Raw genomic sequence first — 19,709 nt, 5'->3', positions numbered from 1 at the left:
TTTTTACAAGATTTTTACTTTTGAATTTGTAATACTCAGTCTACATGGTCTAAGATATGTAGTTTTGGAGCACATTTTACAGTGTACAGTTCATCAGTTTGGAATGAGATGTACCAATCGGCATTAGAATTATCAGATCCCTTAGATATCGTTGAAAATATGCCGAGGCGATGTGGTTGACAGACTACCGGAGCCAATCACCCTGCAACCACGCCAAAACAGTATTGGAAATTCTCATTATTTTTTGCGTTCATAGACCATATGATAAGGCAACTGGAGAGTGGGGTCGCGTTAAGTTATCAGAAAATCGCTTCTTTGTGCTGTATCTGCTTCATCGAGTTGTAGGAAATATCACAAACGAACAAATCTCAATATTGTCTGAAACATACGAAACTGACCTAGCATGTAATTTTGACGAATTCAATTGGGAGGTCGCTCGATGCCGAACACGTACGCTGGTTTATAACATATGGCGAATGCTACCATGCCATGATGGCCCTGAGATCTATCAGTCACGGTACTACGTATGTAATTGAAAACAAATGTACGATCAACAATGAACAACGAAAGTTACATAGCATTACTGCAAATTCATCGGGATTTCAGTGTGAATGTTGACAAAGTAATAGAGAAGTTTGTTTCTGCCCAGACCCGAAGAGCAGATATTGGACAATTTTGAGTAAATTCTGTATCACCAATATGTGTTGTTTATGTATTACTATATTCAGAAGATTTATTAATAGTTTTACATTCATAAATTTTTATCTACATATAGCTCCTCTTTTAACCGTCCTATGACCGAAAACCGAAAGAAAAAAAAAATGCTGAATAATAGGGTCCCAAAATTTTTTAGCCTCGCTCGGCTCGGCGGTAGTTGCTTCCACATCGTTTCTTTCTAGCTACGCCCCTGTACATAAGCACATTTCATATGTTATATCCCTAAACCTTGATATAGCTTCATGCATATATATATATATACAATACTTCTCCTTAAAACATAACAATGAATTTGTTCTATTCTCCTGTATGTAGTTTTTCATGTCGCTTCAGATATATTTTCTGCTTGAAGATTTTGTTACATACGGGACATTCTAAAGATTCTCCTTTGCCATGGGACCGTTCGTGTGTCTTCAAACTAGCATTAAACCGGAACGTTTTCTCACACGTAGAACATTTATACGGTTTACTGTCTGAGTGAATCATCAAATGTGTCCTTAGTGACGAATTGCCCACGAAGGCTTTCCCGCAAAACTCACAAACATATGGCTTCTCACCCGTATGTGACCGTTCGTGAATTTGAAAATTGGTCTTGAAATTAAATCCTCTCTGACAAACATTGCAATTAAAAGGTTTATTATCAGAATGGATGCGCTCATGCACGTGTAGGGATCCAACCAGGTAAAATCCTTTATTACAAATTGTACATTTGTGTGGTCTGTCACCCTTGTGAACTCTCATGTGAGTTTCAAATTCACTTTTAGTGCTAAATCCCTTTTTACAAAGAGAACAAATGAAAGGTTTCACTTTTCTGTGTGTAACCTCATGTAGTTTTAATTTATAGTTTGTGCAAAATCCCTTTTCACAAACGCTACATTTAAGCGGTTTATTCTTTGTATGTACAAATTTATGATATTTCATTTCTATTTTGCTCTTAAAACCTTTATTACATACCGGACAGGTAAAAGGCCGTTCTCCGCTATGTATTCTCTCGTGAAGCTTACAACTAAAGCTGCTAGCAAACATTTTATGACATACAATGCACTCATGCCGTTTTTCTCCCATATGTATTTTTTCATGTCTTTTCCAGTTCGCTCTCCATGTGAATTCCTTATTACATATAGAACATTGGAAAGGTTTCGCACCAGTATGTAATTGTTCGTGTTGTAACAACGCATTCACAGAGGAATAGCTCTTGTCACAAAAGGAGCACTTTGTTGAAGTACGCGTGTGTACAACTTCATGTTTTGTTAATTGAATATTTGTAAGAAAACCCATACTACATGTCTTACATCGGAACGGAAGTTTACTATTGTGTATTTTTGTGTGCCTACGGAGACTGTCCTTTAATCTAAAACTTCTCGAACAAATAGAACAAGAATAAGGTTTTTCCCCCGAATGTATCCCTTGATGTAATAGCATTGTTCCAAGTCCGGCAAATGATTTATCACATACACTACAGTTATACGGCTTCTCACCAGTATGGATTCTGTCATGGTTTCTTAACTCACCCTTAGAACCAAAACTTTTGCTACATATTGCACAAGAATGTGGTTTCTCGCGAGAATGATCATGAATTTTGACGTGACTATTTAACTGTTCTTTCAATTTGAACGGTTTATGGCAGACGTGACATGGAAAAGGCCGGAGGTCAGAATGGGTTGTCTTGTGTCGAGTTAATTTAGCTTTTGTTTTGAAACCTTTGTCACAATTCAAACACTGGAAAGGTCTTGCCTTGCTATGTGATAATTTGTGTGCCCTCATGTTGGTCGTGCAACTGAAGGTTTTGTCGCAAACATTACACTCAAATGGCCTTTCACCTGTATGTTTTCTGCAGTGAATTTTTAAGCTAGATGCATTTGGAAACTTTTTATCGCAAATGGTACAACTATATACAGCTTCTCCAGAGCACATTCTTTCGTGGGATAAGCAATGGCTGTTATGGTTGAAACCCTTCTTACACACCTTGCAAGAAAACGGAAAGCTGTCAGAATGGATTATTGCATGAGTTTTCAGCTGACGTTCATCACGAAATGTCTTTTCACAGATTTGGCAATTAAACGGCCTAAGAGCCATGTGTGTTTTTTCGTGTATCTTGAATGCATTTCTTCTTGTAAACCGCTTAGAGCACGTGGAACATTCATAAGGTCGTTCGCCAGTATGAGTTCTTTGGTGGTCTCTTCTTTGTTCTTGTGTTTTGTATGCTTTATCACAGAAATCGCATATGAATGGCTTTTCACCGGAATGAATTCTTTCATGTGCTTCAAGTTTAGATGCACAAGTGAACATTTTACTGCATGTGGAACACTTTAAACCACCTTTTCCAGAACACATCAGTTCATGAGCTTTATGGTGACTTTTAACATTGAATGATTTCTTGCATACCTTGCACACATACTGTAAACTTTTAGAATGCATACGTTCATGATTACCAATTGAAGATTTATCAAGTAACGTTTTATTACATACTGGACACGAAAAAGTTTTAGTTTCACTATGTGTCTTCTTTTGCTTTTTAGTTTCACTATGTGTCTTCTTTTGCTTTTTAGTTTCACTATGTGTCTTCTTTTGCTTTTTAGTTTCACTATATGTCGTCTTTTGTTTTTTAGTTTCACTTTGTGTCTTTGTTAGCTTTTTAGTTTCACCTCGTGTCTTCGTTTGCTTTTCAGTCTCACTCTGTGTCTTCTTTTGATTTTTAGTTTCACTATATGTTTCCTTGTGCCTATTGGTTTCATAATGCGTCTCTTTGTGCTCTTTATGTTCACTAAGTGCCTGCTTGCGTCTCTTAGTTTCACTGTGTGTCGCCTTGTGCTTCGTAGTTTCACCATGTGTATCCATGTGTTTCTTCAAGTTTTCTTTTGAAGCAAACCATTTACCACAATCGGAACATTTGGCAAGGATTTTTCTACCATTGGCACATGTCTTTTCTTGACCAGAAATAAGCACGTGTGTTCTTTTCGTCATCTCTGTAACAAGACAATAAGAATTAGAATAATATGCAAGACTTGTGTGTGGTTTGCTAGAAATAAATAGTTTAGGCAAATTCCAGAAACAATGACATATTCAGAAAAGTATAAAGGCTTGGAGGATAGAATACATTTAATTGTGTTTCTTTCTAAAAAGTGAAGGAATGTTGATTAGTAGATATAGTACGTAGCAGTTGCAACCATACATTTTCCCTTTCAACATTGAGTTTAACTAAAATAAGCTAACAACGTGCCACTTCAAGCTAAACATAAGTTCATGCAAGGCATGGCTGTTTTACTCTTTTATGATGGACATCGAAAAAAATATGGGATATGCATCCAGGACACAAAATAAATACAAAAGTCCTGCACATTAAAACTACACAAAAAGCAAAGGAACGTGCAGTGTTTTTATGGCTGTACTTCAACTAAAAGTCACTGGTTTCCAAGAAATTCAAATGCTTCTCCACACTGTCGCTGTAGTATCTTGGAAACTAACTGGTATCCGTTTTTATGATGTTGCCCAATATAAGCAGGCATAACAAATGAAAGGATAATGTCATTTGGAAGTTTACGATTAACTGTACCAATGGACATGCACCGAATCTATATTGAACGGCTCAAATCTTGTTTTAAATAAATAAAACAAAAATGTTCTGCTCGTGGTACAATGGTTCATTATTAAATCTTGAAAGTTTCCATACAAATAGTTTACACAATATGCATGTTACTGTTAGCATTTCATCTGAAATGTTGCATTTGTTTCTAAGTCCATCATGAATTGAAATTTTCAATATGTTTATTATGTACCAGAGCTCGTACTTTTGATTTATTCTTGCATTTGTATCCAATCTAACAAGAAGGTAATCTTAAATAGGCATATGTTGCTAGTTTCTGATTCCTTCAACAAGGAGGTAATCTTAAATAGGCATATGTTGCTAGTTTCTGATTCATTCACCAAGGAGGTAATCTTAAATAGGCATATGTTGCTAGTTTCTGATTCCTTCAGCCACAATGCGATTATATAGGGTGTTACTTATTGTATAAAATGTATTGAATTTCATAATAAAGTAATGTTTACATTAACTTTTAAAAAAATATATTATTAATGATAAATTGCATAAACGTTTTGATCTGTTCATTGTCGAAATATATTCGTGATTTTTTTAAATATATTTTTTGAAAAAGACTGTTTGCTTGCAGTCGCTTTCGTTCATACCAAAATAAGCTTTGGTAACATTCGATTTACTAGAAATTTATATCATAACTTATTTGAATAATATATTACTGAAGATAAATTCACAAAACATGATATGACATTTTTTTTAAAATTTAATATACAAAGAAATGCAGACTTATTTGGAAACGTTTTTTAAATATATTTTGAACAACGTACAGGGTATTGTTTACTTACTTAATTCAAAGATATTCCAGATTGCTATAAACTTACATCTTCAAAGAGGATTCACAGTACAATAAACCCAAAATAATTAGCGCATTTATCTAGGAAATATTTAATTAAAATGACACGTTAATATTTTTACTCACGGTAGTTAAATTAAAAAGACTTAAGGACCAATGGAACTGGTCTTATTAATAAAGAACTAATTACCTATTATTCTAATTATTTAAATCCATTGTTGAAAGCGTATGTAATTACTTTTTCGTTTTTCCATGTTGTTCAATTTCAAATTCTTAATTTAACCTCAGACACATTAAGTGTGAAGTGTACAAGAGGATAATAAACTAACATTATATAATTAATGATAGGTTGTGCCATCTTTGCGAATCAAGAGACGTAGGTGATGAATATCATTATGTTATGTCATGTAATGCTCTAAATCAAGAAAAAAGAGGTTGTTACCATACTATTGTACTCTTCGTCCAAATGTTTATAAATATCAACAATTGATCAATGAGCTCTAATAATTATATTGTTCTAGAAAAATTATGTAGATTAATAAAAATTATAAATGTGAGGGTCACTCCTGGTTATTTTGTAATTTAATGGTGAGACTGACAAAATTCAAACAAAATAAAGTAAAATAAATTATCATGCTTCCACTCACTATTAAAATTCAATCTGATACATGTTTTTTTTTGTAAAAAAACGAGAGGCTCTAAAGAGCCTGCATGTCGCTCACCTTGGTCTTTGTGAATATTAAACAAAGGAAGCAGATGGATTCATGACAAAATTGTGTTTTGGTGATGGTGACGTGTTTGTACATCTTACTTTACTGAACATTCTTGCTGCTTACAATTATCTCTATCTATAATGAACTTGGCCCAGTAGTTTCAGTGGAAAAAGTTAGTAAAAATTTACAAATTTTATGAAAATTGTTAAAAAATTGACTATAAAGGACAGTTACTCCTGAGGGGGTCAATTGACTATTCCGGTCATGTTGACTTCTTTGTAAATCTCATTTTGCTGAACATTATTGCTGTTTACAGTTTATCTTTATCTATAATAATATTAAAGATAATAACCAAAAACAGCAAAATTTCCTTAAAATTACCAAATTCAGGGGCAGCAACCCAACAAAGGGATGTCCGATTCATCTGAAAATTTCAGGGTAGATAGATGTTGACCTGATACACAATTTTACGCTTTGTCAGATTTGCTCTAAATGCTTTTGTTTTTGAGTTATAGGCCAAAAACTGCATTTTACCCCTATGTTCTATTTTTAGCCATGACGGCCATCTTGGTTAGATGGCCGGGTCACCGGACACATTTTTTAAACTAGATACCCCAAAGATGATTGTGGCCAAGTTTGGATTAATTTGGCCCAGTAGTTTCAGAGAAGATTTTTGTTAAAGATTACTAAGATTTACGAAAATGGTTAAAAATTGACTATAAAGGGCAATAACTCCTAAAGTGGTCAACTGACCATTTCTGACATGTTGACTTGTTTGTAAATCTTACTTTGCTGAACATTATTGCTGTTTACAGTTTATCTCTATCTATAATAAATTCAAGATAATAACCAAAAACAGTAAAATTTCCTTAAAATTACCAATTTAGGGGCAGCAACCCATCAACGGGTTGTCCGATTCATCTGAATATTTCTGGGCAGATAGAACTTGACCTGATAAACAATTTTACCCCCATGTCAGATTTGCTGTCAATGTTTTGGTTTTTGAGTTATAGGCCAAAAACTGCATTTTACCCCTATGTTCTATTTTTAGCCATGGCTGCCATCTTGGTTGGTTGGCCGGTAGACCGGACACATGTTTCAAACTAGATACCCCAGTGATGATTGTGGCCAAGTTTGGTTTAATTTGGCCCAGTAGTTTCAGAGGAGAAGATTTTTGTAAAAGTTAAATACGACGGACGCCGGACGCCGGACGCAAAGTGATGGGAAAAGCTCACTTGGCCCTTCGGGCCAGGTGAGCTAAAATACTTCGAGGGTTTTTTTTCAGGATCAATGGCAGGTTTGTTCAGTCGAACATGACATACAGATATAACATTTTTCCTAGTTATCTCACTTGTATTTGTACTATAGTAACTAGGTACAATGAATATATGTGTTTCTATGTTTTACGAATGGTGGAAATACACATTGGAATAAATGATGAAATTCGTTCCCGATTTCTTTTTTGCAAAGGTTACAAATTATTTTCTCTTTATGTATCAGAAAAGATCCATAATCTTAAACACAAGTCATTGTCTGGAAACCAAAAAATGCTTGTTTTTGGTCCCCCTCTCTCTCTAATTCCTGCATGTTTGGGGGCAATTACAAGTGCCCCTACACGAGATTCAGAAGTAATTATAATACTTTGTTGGTTTTGTCTGGGTTTAGAAAAATAAGCATGATAAGGGGAAGTCTATATTCTGACACGTCGGCCATTTTTTTTTTATTTATTTTTTTTATTTTTAGGACAAAGTTCAAATAGTTTAAAACACTAAGAAAATAAATGGAGAATGTGTCACAGATGATGTCCCCGCTTGCATGAAATTCTATAAAAGGACATTACTCAAAAACTGTAAACGTGACGCTATCCAAAGGAGTAGGTTCAGTAAGACCCTTTTTTGGCCCCAAAATACAGCAGTTTTACAAAATTGTTAAAATGTAAACCTTTAGTTATTTATTGGACAGTAGAATGCTTCTGCTACATAAATATGGGCTGTTTTTGACAATACAATGCACATATATCCGGTACTAGCACCATTAAGTCATGCTAAATTCACGGGGGGTAACTTCGATATTTTTTTGGTAGGGGTGTGCCATTTTTGCCTCAAAAAACGTACCCATTTTAATACAACATTCACTGAAATTTAGTACCTATAGTTATATAAATATTTAAGAAAGAATGACCTTTACTTATATACAATATTTAAAATATGACCCATTGCTCATAATTCATAAATATACTGGTCAGCTACCCTTAAGTTTTTATATATGAATTGACATTCTTAATAGCATATTTATATATGATATGTAGATCATACCCCAAATCAATATACAGTTATCAAACGTAAATGCATTTTAATATAGGATGTCATTAAAAAGGAGGGTCATTTTTATATAAAATCTCGCAAAATTATGACCCATATTTTTGGCACATCCCCGTATACCCAATAATAGGAAGTAACCCCCCGTGGCTAAATTACTGAAATCCTCATATATATTCTAGCATTTTAGTTAAATTTTAGACGGTTTTCGTGTAAAACGAAAGTGGCCGCATTCGTGTTCATCCTTAATATTGAAATGTAAGTTGTATTTTATGATAATACATAACATATATAAAGGTTGAGGATGAACACGGATGCGGCCACTTTCATTTTTACCAAAAACCATCTGAAAAGTGACATTTTTCGGCATATTAGGTAGATTTTTCATATTTGAGCTTGAATCGGATCGTTTTTAATGACTAAATATGTTTGTTAAAATCTTTCACATAAACTAATTAATTCAAATAAAATAGACACTTAAGTGTTTAAAAAGTGGTCAAAATCTTTCGTCAGATGAACCTGAAATTTGAGGCCAAAATCGGTCCTTACCGGACCTACTCCTTTGTACTGGCTTGATCTGATTTGTGTGGTAGTTAGCATTGTTTATAAGTTTCGTAATATTAAGTTTGGGCCAAAAGTTAAAGAGTGGTAACACAAAATTCAGCATTTTTTCCATTTGTAAAGATGCATATAAATCTAGACCAGTGAAAGATGCCGGCGCCATCCAAATTCAAAATTGATATGTGTTTTGTGGTAATAAGCATTGTGAATAATTAAGCTTCATAACATTTGGTTGAGGCAAACTTTTTTTTAAGTTAGATAACGGAAACCATTTTTTGGACGTACGTATGAACGGACGTACGTACAGACGATAAGGGTAAAATTTATTATTTCTTATGCAGCAAAAATCCTGCAATCTGATTGGTTAATTATCCCGGTGTAATTAACACCCCACCCTTGTTCACCCCGGGATAAATAAAATTTTGCCAAAAATTCCAAAAAATTAAATTTTGCCAAAATAAAAAAAAAATAAAAAAATAAAATGTAAAAAAAAACCCAAAAATATAAAAAATAAATAAAGGAGTAGGTTCACTAAGACCCCTTTTGGGCCCCAAAATATAGCAGTTTTAGAAAATTGTGAAAATGTAATCCTTAAGCTATATTTTGGAAAGTAAAATGCTTCTGCTACATAAATATGAGCTGTTTTTGACGATAAAATGCACAAATATCGCGTTCTAGCATCATTAAGTCATGCTAAATTACTGAAATCTTCAAAATTTTAGCATTTTGGTCAATTTTTAGACGGTTTCCGTCTAAAATGAAAGTGGCCGCATTCGTGTTCATTCATAATATTGAAATGTAAGTTGTATTTGATGAAAATACAAAACATATATAAAGGTTGAGGATGAACACGGATGCGGCCACATTCATTTTTGACAAAAACCATCTAAAAAGTGACGTTTTTTGGCATATTTGATAGATTTTTCATATTTAAGCTTGAATCAGAGCGTTTTTAATGACTAAATCAAATCTTTCCCATAAACTAATCGAATCAATTGAAATAGACACTTAAGTGTTTAAAAAGTGTCCAAAAACTTTCGTTAGATGAACCTGAAATTTGAGGCCAAAATCGGCCCTTACCGGACCTACTCCATGTACTCCTTTGAGGACAATTTTTTTTAAATTTTTTAAAAAATTAAAAAAAAAAAAAAATCCTGAAAATTCAAATTATACCAATTTTTTCTGAATTTCCGGAAAAAAAGAAGAAAAAAAGTCTTTGACAATGCGCAGCAACATCGACGTTGAAAAAAAATGTTACACTGGAAATTTTTCATTAGCATTTTTCAAGTTTACATTCCAGTTTAAAAATGAGTAAAGGAATGCTCATAAGAAATAAATTCGTTATCTTTGTGTAATCAGGGGTGTACGGAATTTTACTTGAGGAATTTTACACCGTTGTTGAAAATTCATACACCCATTCGGCTGCGCCTCAGGGTGTATGAATTTTCAACAACGGTGTAAAATTCTGTACACCCCGGATTACACCAAGATAACTAATAATGTCCCCTCTACTATGGCAGGGAATAAGACATAATGTTCCACACCAGTTTTGATCAAATTGATATGGGCTCGATTTAAATTTTGATAATCAAAGTTTTCAAAATTAAGACCCCTACTAAGCCATGATAGTTAGTATAGAAAGTCCCTGTGCTAACCGAGTACCTGTGACAAACTTCATTTGCCTTTGCCTAAATTATAATGATTCTATAATGATAAACTTAATGGAAAGTTGACCAATAACTTTCTTTTCCTTGAAATGTATTTCAATTTCAATGGACAATCATAAAAGGAGCTATTCTAAATATAGTATCCAAAATCAATCATGTATTAATGTTTGACCCCAAAAACATAAATGGCAAATCTACTTTATACAGGTAAATTTTCATATTGAATGTAACGCAATCTTTGTTTTATTGTAAGACGTCTACTGTGTCCACTCAGTAGTATGTATATACATTTACTACTTATTGCTGGTATGTGTTATAATATAAATGAATAATCAATAAATAAAATTAATTTTTAATAGACAGGGAAAAAAAACAGACAACCTGTTATTTTTATTTACCTGATCTCTTGACTTAGCCGTTTAAACCAACCAAAGAAATTTATACACGTTTTGATCATACATATTTATCGCGTCACCGCTTTCTTACACGTTTACACCGGTTCTGGATCCCTGTTTTAATACAATCGTTTGCTCACTTACAAAACGCACCTTTACTGGTATCTGTATACAAACATACATCGAAAATGGATTGGAAGCGAATGCTGGTGTTGCCGGCATTATTGCTAATTCTGAATATAGTTACCGCAGATGATGAAGTTGAACTTGAAGACAAAGTAGTAGTGAAAGCAGTTGTTGAAGTAAGTTTTATGTTTTTATTGAAAACCTCAGGGTGTACAGGGCCAACAATGGCAACAGACAGTATAATTAAGACTTTTAGCCAAAGGGGTGTCAGATCATTATGATTATTTCTATCTTACATATCTTTTTAATTTTTACTATTTCATTCCATTCTTTATTCAAATGACCATTGATTTCTATTATATCCGTCTTGTACATCTTTGACACATTACCCATTTTCATTTTCAATTTTATGAAATATTTGCCACTGAACAGGCATCAAAAAATCATGCAATGGCCTGCATGTGCATTTGGTCGGTATGGGAACCCTCATGCCTTATGGGTATGAGTCATTAGTGTTTTTCTGTATGTGGCTACCTATGGCAGTATGGGTAAATCCAGAACATTGTATACAAACATATTCATATTGTGTTTGTAAGGGATTATTTACTATGTTAACAATGTTTTTTTGTTTATTGTAGAGTTGTGGTGGATGACGTTTGAACCGACTTCCAGAGGTCAAGAGATTCATCTATGATGATATCCCTCTGTTGTATCCTTTACTTGTATTCACTAAACAGGGGTTCAAATTTGATTTAAATAATGAAAGGTCCAGGACCATTTGAAATTCTTAGTGAAACAGGGGTTAAAAAATCCACTAGCCCGACGCCTGGGACTAGATCACTTAAGCCTCGTGCAATTAAAATGTGTAATTCGATATGCCTGATGGACTAGAAACAAAAAATTCTTGACGTTTCCAAAATAGAAAGTGGAAAATCCCTTCATCACTATTCTATGTTAGCCAATCGGATTCAATTAAGTCATCCAGGATTCCAAGAATTTGAACTGGTTTGTACGGATCCTGTTGTACATATTTTAAAAATAGATCAAATAACTCTAGGTGGCCTGGTATCATGTGTTGATTGCAATTCTCGTACTTTAAATACCGATTTCTCACACAATGGCCTGGGGTACTGTACATTGCTTTTGCCGAGATTTTCAATAAAAGGTATTTAGGGGTATGATGTATTGATCGGTATTGACCTGTCTTGTTGCACAGATTTTGAGCACGTAACCATGCAACAAAATCTTTCTTAATATTTTAGTACGGGAACCCCAGGAACTTCGCCAGTTTCAAAACGAAAAACGGTAGATGAAGGGAGTAACAAGGCTGAAAATTCACCCCCCAAAAATGCCAAATACAACCGGGAAAAGCAGAAAAAAAAATTATTGTGTCCAAGACAGCAAGCCTGCCAATTAAGTCTTTAGCGCGAGACTCACACATTTTCATGCTTATTTGGCGGCATTTTCCTTTGATCTATTGTTTTTTCTCTTTGATCTTTACAATTTGGCCAAAAAATCACACATTTACTTCCTGAAAAGTTGGCAGAACTGGGACACAATGATTCCCCTGGCAAGGTTGGCTGTTGCTGATGAAAAAAACAGGCGATGCTATGTGAATATTGCCGTTAGTTGCCCCAAGCAAGCCAATAAAAAGTCTGCTTTGAATGTGGGAACAACTAAGTTAGGTTAAGCACCAACAGAATACATAGCAATTCAACAAAAACTATTGAATACAGTGTATAATGTCTCCTTTAAATCAAAGGACACCCACTTTGTATTATGCAGCAAACTCTTGATTTTTTAGGCATATTAGGGCTAGCAGGTCAGTTTTGATGGACTAGCAGTTCTTCTAACAGGGCTAGTAAAATCCTGCTGCCAATAAGTCCTGGGCTATTTAGCTGTAACAACATTTTTTAACCCCTGGTGAAAGGTCCTCCTTAAGTTGATAAGAAATCAATTATGGTTGTGTACAAGGCATCAATGTAAAGAATGGTAGGTACTTATTTTCTGAAATTTAAAATGAAAAGTTCTCTCCTAGAAAACACAGTTCCTGGATCTCAAATTTACACAAAGTAGAACTCCTTCATCATGTATTATGTAATGTCTTTAGCTTTTACTGGAAGATTCTACATGCTTTCTGTGTAAGTTTCGGCTGAACTCAATGTTTGACGTTAATTCTTTAAAAAGCAGAATAAATTTCCAAAGTATGTCAATCTCTTCTACAATGTATGTGTCCTTGTCAGCCATGGCTGCCTAATTAATTTTTGGTAAGATGTTTTACATGCACACATCACTACAAGAAGCCAACAGTAGAGGGTAAATTATCTATTAGAAATCTTCAAACAAGCACCTGTTCGTCTATCATTAATTACCATTTGTAGAAAATTAATCCAACCTTTATAATTATATATATTTGATCTAATAAATGACTATAAGATCTCACTTAAACTAATCAGAGTCAGATATAGGGGTTAGGGGGGGGGGGGTCTTGGGTTTTTTCTGACAAATTTTGTTGCTTATACAGGGAATGACTGGAGCAGGCCCCCCCTTTTATGAAAATTTCTAGAACAGCCACTGCTATTTTATATTAACCTGTTTCTAACTTTCTTTATTCTTATTGTCAAAACTATTATTATACAAATAACAAATTAATAAAACAAAATTATATATGATAAACTGATTTGAAAATTGATTTTTTGCTAAAAGATTCATAAGCAGATACACAATGAGTTCTTGTAACAGGTGGTTGACATATGGTGTATTTAGTGACACATGTTACCAAAGTAGACATAAGTTCTACAAAATCTTAAGTTAAAATTTTACGACAACTGTCATATATACAAAATAGTGAAAAAAAATAAATATCAGACTTACATGACTTATATTTTGTAAGCAACACATGAGTTTCATTTACAAAAGACTCATCAGTGATCCTCAAAGCAATACATCCTACAGTAATTAGTTTTTAGGACATTTATATACAACAAATATCTTTTTAAGTAATGTAACCAATAAATAACCTCTAATGGTTCATCATAACTTATAGCAACTATGGCTGTGATTACACCTCAAAATTTATTATGAGTACAAACAAACCTCTTCCAACTGAAAATACACGACGGGACCTAGTTATTCAATTGAAAAGATATATACATTTTTGTGTTTTAAATTAAAAAAATGATTTTAAAATTTATTAATTATTCACCCCTGCAGAAGATTATAACATATATAAACACACATCTGAAATTTTTTTTTGAAACTATCTCATACTAATCTACATGTATTACCTGAGGGAAACATCTCAAATATTTTACCCAGATAATTTGTTATGTCAAATGTGTAGCAAAAAAAACAAACTTAACATTAATATTGTATATAATTTTCTGAAAATTAAAAGGCAGTTAATTTTATATAATATCTAGCTATAGGTTACTCATCCATGCTAGCCTAGTGTTGTGATTCATACCATTCTCATATCATTCTAAGCTAAGATGTAGGTTTCTTGTCTTTCCTTCAAACTTTAACAAGTTGCACAGTTTTTACTCAGACAGACTTAATGTAGTCGTGTTACCCTGACTATTTTTGCAAAAAAGGTTATGATATCTCTTAACATAATTGTTATTATGCTTTGATAAAACCAGTTTAGTCGTATAGAATCCTTTATAAAATAAAAGATGTTAAGAACAACTGACGGAAGTCCTCTCAACCAATCATATCATTGTATTCCCTAATGTGCAAATCATATAAGAATTATTATTATATTATGTTTCTCCATTGAACATTTTCCTTAACAAGTAACCAGTCACAATGTTGAATTTAAGAAGGTACCTGGTGCCCCTCCAATACTCTGCTTAAAGAATGCAGCAGACCAAGATGTGGAGGTAGGTACAATAGAATAGAATTTTTTTTTCTCCCAAATTACAGGGTCCATAAAGGGCATAAAATCAGATACAATTGATTTACATAATTGGTAACAACAACAATAATAGCGGCATATAAATGTATATTTAGTATATAAGCATTGGTAAGAATCAGAGCCAAAAACCCACATATATACACGTACAAGGGTCTGGATGGGGTTTAATGAATAGAGAATAATGAGCAAAAAGTGAAGATAAAGGACAAACAATAATAAAGGAGGCAGAATTATTGGCCCAAATTATAAAAAATTATAGAGAAAATTGGTCTATAAATTAAAAGAATACAGAAATGAAGGACCATCCATCCACACCCTCATGCACATCATGTATATGGTTGTTCCACATACTTTTAAGTTTTTTAATTAAAATTGTATATATTATACATTTGACGACCATTGCTATATATACATTTGTGTATATCAAATAATTTAAATGAAAGAAAATGTGGGTTTAACAGGTGATTAGCAATTCTTCAACACAAAACTTAAAAAAAAAAAAAAAATATCTACATGGAAACCTTGTCTTGGTTTAAAAAAGTTTCAATGCAATTTGTCAAGATCAAAATCATCTTTGTTGACACATTAGTCACATTCTAATTTTTAACAGTCAATCATAAGTCTGTCTTTTAATCAACAAAAAAAGGGGTGGATTTTCTTAGTTTTTGGACAATAACTCTAAAATGCTTTGAGTAGTTTTCAGAAAAACTTTGGTGACTAATTGTTTATACATCTATTGAAATATCTGACCTTTTTTTATTTTCTGATGTGACATTGCAAAATTTAACAACTTCACTCTTTGGCATATTTGGAGGGTTAAAATATGTTGTTCCTTAAAAAAAAAAGACATAGTTAAACTTGGGGTTATTTTGAGGACAGCCTAAAAATTCTAAAAACTATTAACTATTTTTTCTCTGATTATACAATCATAATTACTAACAAAATTACCTTCAGTTCTGTGTCTGAGTTTCAGTGTCAATATTAAATTCGGAGTCTTCTATTTCCTTATCTCTAGGAAACTTTTTTCAATTATCTCCACAAAGAACACAAGTTTATTTCATATTTGGTTACAAGTACATCTTTTATGAATCTAAAAAACTTTTTTTGAAGTAGAACATTCTGCCATTGGAAACTTTGACAAGGATGTTATATTTGATCATATGTACATAAATAAGTCTGACATTTATAAATCTCTTGTTAGTTATAAAATGAAAATAAATAAACAGTATTTGCAAATCTCTGGAATATCAAGTTTCACTTTCCTACAGTTATCTCAAATTCTTATCAATAAATGACAACAGTGGTCAAGCCTTAGGCAAAAGGCTACATACTGAAACAACTTAAGGAAACCTTAATAAGGAAGTATAATGTCAATTTAATACTTCTGTATAATGATCAGCTTAGAGGATTTTTTCATTTTTAGCCAGGTGTTGTCAGTTTAATTTTGATTTATGAGTTTGACTGTCCCTCTGGTATCTTTCATCCCTCTTTTAGAAACTAAGGGACAAACACTTATTTGACCACCTGTGTAGAAGTTACTGTTATCTAATCAATTAACAATTATAATCCTCTAAAAATGTCTAGGGTTGTTACCACATAATCTTCATCAACAGTAACTGGAATAATCCAGTCATTATATTTCACTCACTTTGAATGATGCATTAACCTCTGGAGGACAATGACTGTAAGGGGGCTCTGTAATTATTTGAGTTACACATACCTACCAACTTTTCAAAAATGCCCATGGGGGTTTTGCGTGCAAAATGGCTGTCATAGTCCTTTTATAAGCCTAAAATCATTGTAAATTTAATTGTTATGTTTAAAATTGTGGACAAAATTGCTTTTTTTAAATTTCAATTTAGGAGCCTCCATGGGGGAAATCCCCTGCAAATAGTGGCAGTTGGCAGGAACTGGTATTTAACAGTCACTGAGTTATATCATGGAAGTATTATAAGGACAAGTAGCAAGTTTATGTTGTAACCTTCATTTCTCAGTTTGAAGAAAATGAAAATAAAAATTCAAAAATACCAAATACCAGGCCCCGGTTGTTCAAAAGTGTTGCTAGGCTAACGATGTTGTTTAACATTGTTTAAGTGTTGTCAGCCAGTCAATAAATTTAACATATGTTAAGTGTTGTTCAAAATTGTAAACGCTTTAAGCAGCCATTAAATCTGTGTTAAATCTAATCATTTCATATACCTCGATTAAATCTATAATACAGTGTTAGAGATGGCCGTCTTAGCTTGGTTTAATGAACCAGTTCAAAGAAAAGAAATTATTATGACAGGTTTATTTGACAGATTGTCATTCTGTCAAAAGCTTTTGTCAGCTTTCAAATTTTCTTTTCAAGTTTACAGGTAACAGATTTAAAATTCTAAAAAATGATACATCTTCGTTACGATATCTAATTTTTAATATAATTATTTTTTAACATGATGTGAATATTTCTTTTTCAGAGGATAGATATGGAACCACTAAAAAGAGATGAAATAAATGATTTATTAAAAAAATGGAATTTTTATAAAAAGAGTTCTGAAGATGAAGAGGTCCCAGAAGGAGCAGATGGACCATATGAACTTAAAGAAGAATTATAAAACTTTCATTTTATATTTTGTGCCATTATAAAATCACCATATCATGACATTTATCTACAAAAGAATACAAACATATTTAAAATTACTGGTACTCATAGGAATTTTGGTTGTAATAATTATTTTATTAAGTCCAATTACTGTTTTACAGATGAAAAATGAATTAAGTACAACTTTTAAAGGATTTTTTTTTTTAATTAACTTCATTAATGTTTTCATTTTCTTTCACCACACAATTTTTCTATGCAAATGTACGACATATACACAATGTTATAATTGAGCTTTTGATATTTAATATAGTTATAGACAATACATGTTTTTACTTAAGTAAATGAGCCAACCAAAATCATCGAAAATATTTTGAGGGTTTGTGAGTAGTCCACTGTTGGAAAATTCCCTGAACAATTTACATGTGGTACACGTATGTGTGATGTTTATGGGTGCATTATTTTATATTTATGATTTTACATGTGATGTGAAAGTGTGTCAAACTAATTCAGTATGTCTGACCTTGAGAAAATTATTGTTTATTGAAAAAGATATGTAATTTGTTTTATTTTTAGAAACATCATTGAGAATATTAGCAGAAAAGTTTAACAAAGACAGTATTTAAATGTTTATATGAACTGCTCTTTAAAATTACATTGAATTTCAGATGAAGTGTTTTAAATTTTCAAAATTTTATTAATGGTGTATCTTTTGTCTTCAAGTTAGTATCATTTTATGCAAAGTTTTTTTTCCATGAGAATAGTAACAGTGATTATGTAAATGTGTGTGAAAGCTTAATGAAACATCGTGTAAATTTTGGTGAGAATTAAAAAAAAAAATCATGTCTAGTGTATGTCATTGATGAAATCCACAGAAATAATTGACTCTGACAAGTTAATATTTCATTTTTCTTTAAGAACCAGTGTATATGAAGTTTCTGGTCAAAACCTTTCGACCAGGAATGGATGCTTTTACTGAACTTATTGGAAAAAGAGATTTGTAATTTCTTAAGAGTCATTATGTTGTGAAATATATTTTATAATAAATTATTCGACTCATTTTTCGTTGAATGTTTTTCTTGAAGCCAAAATGATTAATTGTTGGTGTTTAACACCATTTTAAGCTCACTTGGATATATCATGGCCGCCAGTCTTCATTGAAGGAGTTGGCGTACCAGGAAAGACTTTTTTAGTAGAAACTTCACAGAAATCCAAATACAGTGGATTTAAGCAAATATAGCTCTACCAATTTTCTATCAAAGCAAGGTGACTAATTGTTTATACATCTTTTGAAATATGTTCATTTTATATAATTTTCTGATGTGACATTTCAAAATTAAAGAACTTCACACTTTGGCATATTTAGAGGGTTATAAAATGTTGTTCCTTCAAAAAAAAGACATAGTTAAACTTGGGGTTATTTTGAGGACAGCCTAAAAATTCTAAAAACTATTAACTATTTTTTCTCTGATTATACAATCATAATTCACTAACAAAACTACCTTGCTTAGCATGCAAAACAAAACTTTGACTTGCTTGCTATGTTTGTTTGGGTGTTTGCAAACAATAGGTAGGCGGAGTTATAGTCTGTTTAATATATACTGGGATTTGATTGGACAATTAAAATTGATATATAATGTGGAACTTAACATTGAAATGAAGTTAATGTTTATTGTCCAATCAAATTCCAGTATATAGTAAATAGACTGAACTTTTAGACTACCTACCTGTTTTACAAACATCCAAACAAACATAGGTTTGCTTTGCATGCTTTTATAGAAAAGCTGTTATACTCATTGCAACACAACATTATGAAGTTACAAAACACCAGTATTTCCCATTCCAAAGTTGAAACTAAAGGAAAACTTTTGAGACTTGGTTCTGCTTTGTTTCATAAAAAAGAATGGCGAACATAGATACAAGTATCTTGTCTTAAGGAGAAATATGTTGGACACATAATGTAAAAAATCACTGATTCAAACAAAATATTGACAACAATTACACTGCATTGGATAGAAACAGACCTTATTTATACATGTATGAGACTAATTTTGGATCATTGAAATACAAAATGATGACTTTTTGTCTGTTCTGATGGTTTCTCGTCACAACTCAATTTTCAAACAGTTAGACATTCTGTAGAGATTTTTCAACCCATAATAGGTTAATAGAAGCTTTGATATTAATGTTGCATAAGGTCATATTCTTATGGTTTGGAGCTCATGATTTTCAATAAAACATTTTGCATTCCCATTGGAACCAACTGTGCTCCTCTTCTTGGTGACTTTATTCATGAGAGGTAAAAAGCTTCTTATGGAGGAATAAAATGA

General features: G+C 32.5%; 1 long non-coding RNA gene and 1 pseudogene across 1 annotated transcript; one reads left to right on the top strand and one right to left on the bottom strand.

The window, feature by feature from the left end:
* Positions 1-916: 916 nt before the first annotated feature.
* On the bottom strand, positions 917-3,696 carry LOC139528421 (zinc finger protein 585A pseudogene; annotated as a pseudogene).
* A 7,064-nt stretch (positions 3,697-10,760) lies between these two features.
* On the top strand, positions 10,761-18,438 carry LOC139528420 (uncharacterized). The gene is made up of 4 exons (XR_011665589.1): positions 10,761-11,061; positions 11,524-11,594; positions 14,688-14,766; positions 17,258-18,438. It is a non-coding gene; the product is annotated as an uncharacterized lncRNA (long non-coding RNA).
* Positions 18,439-19,709: the final 1,271 nt, after the last annotated feature.

Source organism: Mytilus edulis, chromosome 6 (genome assembly GCF_963676685.1).
Source record: "Mytilus edulis chromosome 6, xbMytEdul2.2, whole genome shotgun sequence".
NCBI lineage: Eukaryota > Metazoa > Mollusca > Bivalvia > Mytilida > Mytilidae > Mytilus > Mytilus edulis.
Note: the sequence above shows the minus strand (reverse complement) of the source record. Positions and strands in the feature narration are given on the sequence as shown.